A 7,415-nucleotide genomic window follows, 5' to 3' on the forward strand; every position below is an offset into this window, starting at 1 on the left:
CAATATTACATCTTACTATGAAAAATACAGAGATACTTTCAATTATGGTTTAGTGGTTAAATATATCTTTCCTCTTTCACTAAGCAAGGCATGCTTAATTTAGCTATAATGGAACTATATATGTATATAAACATGAGATGAATCTTAAGTGACACTTATAGATTCTATTCAAATGGAAATTAGAACGTTCTTTCAAACCCAACAACAATATGGGGGATAGTACAATGGTGATAATAAATTACAGAAACAAAAAGAAAAACAAATAAGTGTATATATGGCATATTATGCAATGTTAGTAAAGAAGTGAGATACTAACAATATTTGGAATATTTGAGTTAAAAAAAACTTTGAATTCGTACAGCAAAAGGCGCAGAAAATTTTGAAGAAATTATTGCATTTAAAAGCAGAAAATAACAATGAGTTGTATCTAACTTTCCATTCACTTCATGTCTCCATCTGCCCATCTGAACACTGCTGGGAGAAAAACACACACACATAACCCTGGTCTTAAATTAAATTTATGTTCTTGCTTCAGGTTTAAAGCTATAGTATTGTCCAACAACCTGCCTAGTTTTCTCTAGTCCAGTTCTTATACACCTTCTCTGTCCTCAAGCCTCCAACATCTCCTCCTTCATCATGGCACTAAGAACATGACTTTGCTTCCTATTTCAGAGAAAAAACAAGTGAACAGATGGGAAAACCAACAGACTAATTTTATATCTATTCACTTAGCTACATTTAGGCCTAAATACTCTGGGTGGGTTGTCTAGGTTCCCCCTAAGGCCATCTGAGTTCATCACTTCTCCTTTACTCATATACTTCACTTCTTCACCTACATCCCTTCAGCAAATTTCCTATCTTTATCCTGCATCTTCTAATTTTTCATCTTCATTGATCCATTGTTATCAGAATACTAATTAAAATAGTAATTATACTTTATGTGCCACTCCAGATATTCTTGGCGACAGCAGTCTCTGGAGATTTTGGCTACTTGTTCTAAGCTCAACTGCCACTGGGTCCATGAAGTGGGATTCAAAGGTGCCTTATCTTTAGCAATCCTGAGAGATTGAGGATTCCAAGTTCTGGCACCAACACAAGCCCATTGAGCTCATCTGTCTCTACAGACCCTCGGGGGTTGCTGAGGTAAGTCCTCTCAAGTTTTGAGCTCTGCTTTCTTGTGTTGAGCTCTGAGATTTATTGAAGGATCTGTTTCATTTTGTTCTAGTTTTGTTCTTGAAAGAACTTGCCACCACTAGTGGCAGTAGCGTGAGGCTGGGGCAAATTAACAAATTGCTGTCCTAGAAGTTTTCACGTTTGTGGAATCTCAGGCTCCATAAAATTTTGTTCAGTCTGAGAGTCCTAAAATTGGAACCAACTCAAACCTTCTTTGAAAATGGTAAATACCATATCCAGGGACAATGTGAAATTCCCTTCTGAGACTCCTGCCTGCTATATGGATACGCATTGTGCCTTTCCTTCCTACTTGTACCTAGCTGCTTAGCATAATCTCACTCAAGACAGTCTGGAAAATACATGACCACTTTCTGGTTCTTTTCAATTATCTAAATTGAGTTTTCCGTACAGTAAATTAGAAAAGGCTCCCAAATTAAACAGAAACAATGGGATGCCTATTTTCACTGGTATTTCGAAGCTCTAGAAGATATGATGGGAATAAAATCCCTCCCTTGCAATAAATGTTTCTAAATTAACTAAACTAAATAAGGAATTGTAATGACAAATTTCTGTTCAAGCTACCCAAGTTGTCTTGGGACCATCTGCTCCTTTGCCAACTGTCTCTCCTTTGTATCCTCTTCTGCCTTCTTACTATGATAATACTAAAGATTCCTCTAATTACACTTTGTCTGAAATTCCTTTTTTCCCCTAAGGAACCTATTTACAAAATCATGTTTTAATAGTCACCAGACAATTATGAGATCCTTTCATTCAGCATTGTTTTGTTAATCATAAAGTTTGAGTCAGTTAATTTCTCACTAATCTATGGATATTTTGGGGGCCAGCCTGAGTGAATATCCTTTCTGGGAACATACTGTGAGAGGAAGGGAGGAGAGGGGAGCCCACAGGCTTCCTGAGGTATTCTAGCTAGCTGGCTTTCGAGATTCAGCTCAGAATAAGCAGTAAACAACAAAAATGAAGTCCAGCCTACATCTTTGGCAGAATCTTCTCCTTATGCCAAGCACCTAGATTTTGGGGCTCTTTCACAACCCCGCATTCTGATCAAGAATTTCTATGGAGATTCACTGATCACCATTACAAGAGTGTCTTCTTTTGCATAGACTTATTTTCCTTGCATTTGTTACATGGCTCCCTATTTAAAATAGGCTTTTAAGACCCCAGACACTCTCCATGAAAGGTAACTGGCCCCATTGTTCCATTTTCACCATACCATAGCTTGGACCTCTGCATTCTGTGTTCTTTTAAGAGCAGGACCAAACTAGTAGGAATAGTTGGCAGAGAGGGGCACCAGCCAAGGTGAAGAGTTGAACTATTCTATAAGAAATTGATGTTTCTTCAAAATACACAAACTTTCGCATAGCAAGTAGTGTTGCATTGTGAGTATAAGCATTTGATAAATATTTCATAAAAAATTGATTAAACTTATAATAATTATTATAATGATTAAGAGAATTAATCCAGTTTGTAAAATTGAATGTAGCCAAGAGCTACATTTCATTAGGTAGACAACTAAAAATATCAAGAAAAGGGGAGTTGGACGTAGGGGGTATGTCCTTGTATTTTTGGTACAATTTTTCAACCTTTGCTCCATATCATTGACTCGAGGGTGTTGAGTTTAATCAAACCTGGGGACTTGTTAACAATTCTGAAGGGTGTCATAACCGTTTAGAGATAATATTAGAATTTATAATAGAATCGGGTATAGAGCAATAGTTAAACACAAGAATAGCTAAAAGGACTGAATTAGTATGTCCAGAATTTGGGATCAGATTACTGGCACTGGATACTGATTAAGCTAATCTAACAAAAGCATTATCATTACAGGAATCAGCAAGAGTCATGATCTATAGTAAGAGAATATTTAAGAAAGGCCTCAAAGGTGTAAGAAAACTAACTGAAAAGCAATACAATAAGGCAAATATAAAAATAATAGCTATGAGAAAGCAAACTCCTACTGCAGTCATTTACGTGGAAAAAGAAGGTATTAAAACAAGAGTTAATAACAACAAAGTATAGTGTAGCAATCAATAAAAGGATAGCTAAAGGCCTCTACCCAATTTGAAAATCTGCAAATCATCACTAATACGTATTTATAACCATTTGAAGATGGGAGCTAGATAAAATTTAATTGCCATTCAAGCATAGATCCTGAAGGTAATAGGTATTTTCCAGGTTTGCCTGGGTTATAAACCAAAAAAAAAAAACCCTTGCCGTCAAGTCGGTTTCGACTCATAGTGACCCTATAGGACAGTATAGAAATGCCCCATAGATTTTCCAAGGAGCGCCTGGTGGATTTGAGCTGCTGATCTTTTGGTTAGCAGCCGTAGCTCTTAACCACTATGCCACCAGGGTTTCTGCCTGGGTTATAGTGGGAACAAATAGAGCAACAAGAGGCAGTGTGCTCGGCAACCTCAAGAAATTGTCCCCACCAGTATTTCTTTAAAATTTCTATCATTTTATCTCAACCTAAATGGCATCTTTCATGAAGAGCTTTCAACATAGGGACATGAAATTATTTAGGTAAGACAAGCTTCTGATCAGGCCCTAACCATAATTTGGGCCTAAGAACTATCTGCTTTCTTTCATTTTTCAATTTCCTCAGTTTTAGATAATTGTTGGTTTTTCATACATTTTTCTAAAGTTAATTTATTAAGGTTATGATTATGAGCAAGTCAGGGTAATTTCCTTTTCTGTGACAGAAACAGCCCTGAAGCAGGGAGAGTACCCTTTAGCAACAGGGTCCAGCTGCAGACTGTAATAACCTACTGGTCTCTGATGTTAAAACATTGAAAGCATTTCCAGAGGCTTCATGTACAAACAGGGAAAAATCTAGGTAATAGTTAGGAAAGCATAGTGCGGGTGTCTTTGCCAGAGCTTCTTTTAGTTTAGTTACAACTTCCTTATCCTCGGGTGAAATTTGGAAAGAATCTGGTTCAGAGGCTTTTAAAAATTTATATAAGGGTTGAGCCAATAAGAAGAAATTTGAAATCCAAGTTTTACAGTAGCCAGAAAGCTCCAGAAACCCAAGTAATTGTTTCTTAGTTTTGGGGATAGGAAAAGCAAAAATGTCTTTTTTCCATTTAGGATCAATAGAAATGCCTTCTACATAAATTAAATGACCTAAATACTTAACAAAACCCTGGGCCAATTGTAGTTTTTCTTTAGAAACTTTATGCCATCCAGTAGCTAAATGTTTTAACAAGATTATATTATCTTCAAACAAGCCTGTTGTGAGGCAGAGCAGACCAGTAAATCATCACATATTGCGATAGTGTGGACTTGTTTGCAAATTGTAAAGGCTGCAAATTTGCATGTAAGATTTGAGAAAAGTAAGTGGGAGATTTGGTAAAACCCTGGGGAATTATAGTCCGGGTAAGTTGTTGTTGGTTTTCCTAGGTGAAGGCAGACAAATATTAGCTCTCAGAGTGTACAGGAATACTGAAGAAAATGCTACAAAGATCAATTAAAGTAAAATGTGTAGCATCCAGAGAAACATTAGAAAGTAGTAAATGAAGGTTTGGAACTATTGGAAATCGAAGAATAACAATGTGGTTGACAGCCCCAAAATCCTCCAGTTCTGTTGTTTCATTTCTTTACAGGGAAGGGAGTACAGGGGTGTTACAAGAGTCGGTGCAGGGAACAAGCAACCCTTTAAAAAGAATTCCTGAATAATAGGGGATAATCCCTCCTTAGTTTCTTGTTTCAAGGGGTATTGAGGAAGACTTGGCAAAGGCTTAGAGCTGTCTACCTGAGTGTGCAAAGACCTGGAGTTAGAAAACCAAAAGGGAAGAACACATTCAGGATTTCTCAAACTGAAAGAACTGAAGAAAAAATTCAAGGCCCTAGTTGCAATATTGAAGGATTCTATAGGCAAAACATTGAACAACACAGGAAGTATCAAAAGATGATGGAAAGAATATATGGAGACACTGTACCAAAACCAATTGGTCAAAGTTCAACCACTTCAGGAGGCAGCATATGATCAACAATCAATGGTACTGAAGGAAGAAGTCCAAGCTGCACTGAAGGCATTGGTGAAAAACAAAGCTCCAGGAATTGACGGAATACCAATTGAGATGCAAGTAAAATTTTGCTGAAGATAATTCAAAAACAGTTGCAGCAGTGCATCAACAGGGAACTGCCAGAAATTGAAGCTGGATTCAGAAGAGGACATGGAACGAGGGATATCATTGCTGATGTCAGATGAACCTTCACTGAAAGCAGAGAATACCAGAAAGATGTTTACCTGACTTTTATTGACTATGCAAAGGCATTCAACTGTGTGGGTCACAACAAATTATGGATAATATTGCAAAGAATGGGAATTTGATATCCAGGCATTTGTGAGCCAAAATGGACTTGTATTGGCCATTTTGAATTGGGCAATCATATGGTCAACTATGCTGGGAATGCCAAACTGAAGAGGAATTGTCAAAAAGAAGATTTCAAGATGGATCCTGAAGTACAACTCTGTCAGTGATAGGATAATACCCATATGCCTACAAGGAATACCAGTTAAGATTACTATTATTAGAATTTACACACCAACCTCTAAGGCCAAATATGAAGAAACTAAAGATTTTTACCAATTTCTGTAGTCTGAAATTGATCAAACATGCAATCAAGATGCATTGATAATTAGTGGTGATTGGAATTCAAAAGCTGGAAAAAAAGAAAACGGAACAGTAGCTGGAAAATATGGCCTTGGTGATAGAAATGACACTGGAGATTGCACGATAGAATTTTGCAAGACCAACGAATTCTTCATTTCAAATAACTTTTTTCAACAACATAAACAGCGACTATACACGTGGACCTCACCAGATGGAAAACACAAGAATCAAATCAACTACATCTGTGGAAAGAGACAACGGAAATGCCCAATATCATCAGTCAGAACAAGGTCAGGGCCAAATGTGGAATGGACCATCAATTGCTCATATGCACATTCAAGTTGAAGCTGAAGAAAATTATAACAAGTCCAGGACTGCCAAAATACAACTTTGAGTATATCCCATCTGAATTTAGAGACCATCTCAAGAATAGATTTGACATGTTGAACCTCTAATGACTGAAGACCAAACGAGCTGTGGAATGACATAAAAGGCATCATAAATGAAGAAAGTAAGAGGTCATTAAAAATACAGGAATGAAAGAAAAGACCAAAACCGATGTCAGAAGAGAGTGAAACTTGCTCCTGAACGTCGAGTAGCTAAAGTGAACAGAAGAAATGATGAAGTAAAAGAGCTGAACAGAAGATTTCGAAGGGCAGCTCAAGAAGACAAAGGAAAGTAATGAAATGTGCAAAGACCTGGAGTTAGAAAACCAAAAGGGAAGAACACGCTTAGCATTTCTTAAGCTGAAAGAACCGAAGAAAAATTCAAGCCTCGAGTTGCAATATTGAAGGATTCTACGGGGAAAATATTAAACAAGGAAGTAAGGATCAAAAGAAGATGGAGGGAATACAAAGAGTCACTGAACCAAAAAAGAATTGGTCAAAGTTTGACCATTTCTTGAGGTAGCATATGATCAAGAACCAACAGTACTGAAAGAAGTCCAAGCTGTACTGAAGGCATTGGTGAGAAACGAGGCTCCAGGAATTGATGGAATACCAACTTAGATGTTTCAACAGAGATAATGCTGGAAGCGCTCATTCATCTATGCCAAGAAATTTGGAAGATAGCTACCTGGCCAACCGACTGAAAGAGATCCATATCTGTGCCCATTCTAAAGAAAGATGATCCAACAGAACTTGGAAATTATCAAACAATATCATTAATATGTCAAGCAAGTAAAATTTTGCTGAAGATAATTCAAAAGAAGTGGCAGCAGTACATCAACAGGGAACTGCCATAAATTGAAGCCAGGTTCAGAAGAGGACGTGGAATGAAGGATATCATTGCTGATGTCAGATGGATCTTGGCTGAAAGCAGAGAAAAACAGAATGATGTTTACCTGTGTTTTATCGACTATACAAAGACATTTGAGTGTGTGGATCCTAATAAATTACGGATAACATCGTGAAGAACGGAAATTCCAGAACACTAACAGTGCCCATGAGGAACCTCTACATGGACCAAGAGCCAGTCATTCAAACAGAACAACTGGATACCGAGTGGTTTAAAGTAAAGAAAGATGTGTATCAGGGTTGTATCCTTTCTCCATTCTTATACAATCTGTATGCTTAGCGAATAACCCAAGAAGCTGGACTGTATGAAGAA

This window comes from Trichechus manatus, unplaced genomic scaffold (assembly GCF_000243295.1).
Source record: "Trichechus manatus latirostris isolate Lorelei unplaced genomic scaffold, TriManLat1.0 scaffold00152, whole genome shotgun sequence".
NCBI classification, from domain to species: Eukaryota; Metazoa; Chordata; class Mammalia; order Sirenia; family Trichechidae; genus Trichechus; species Trichechus manatus.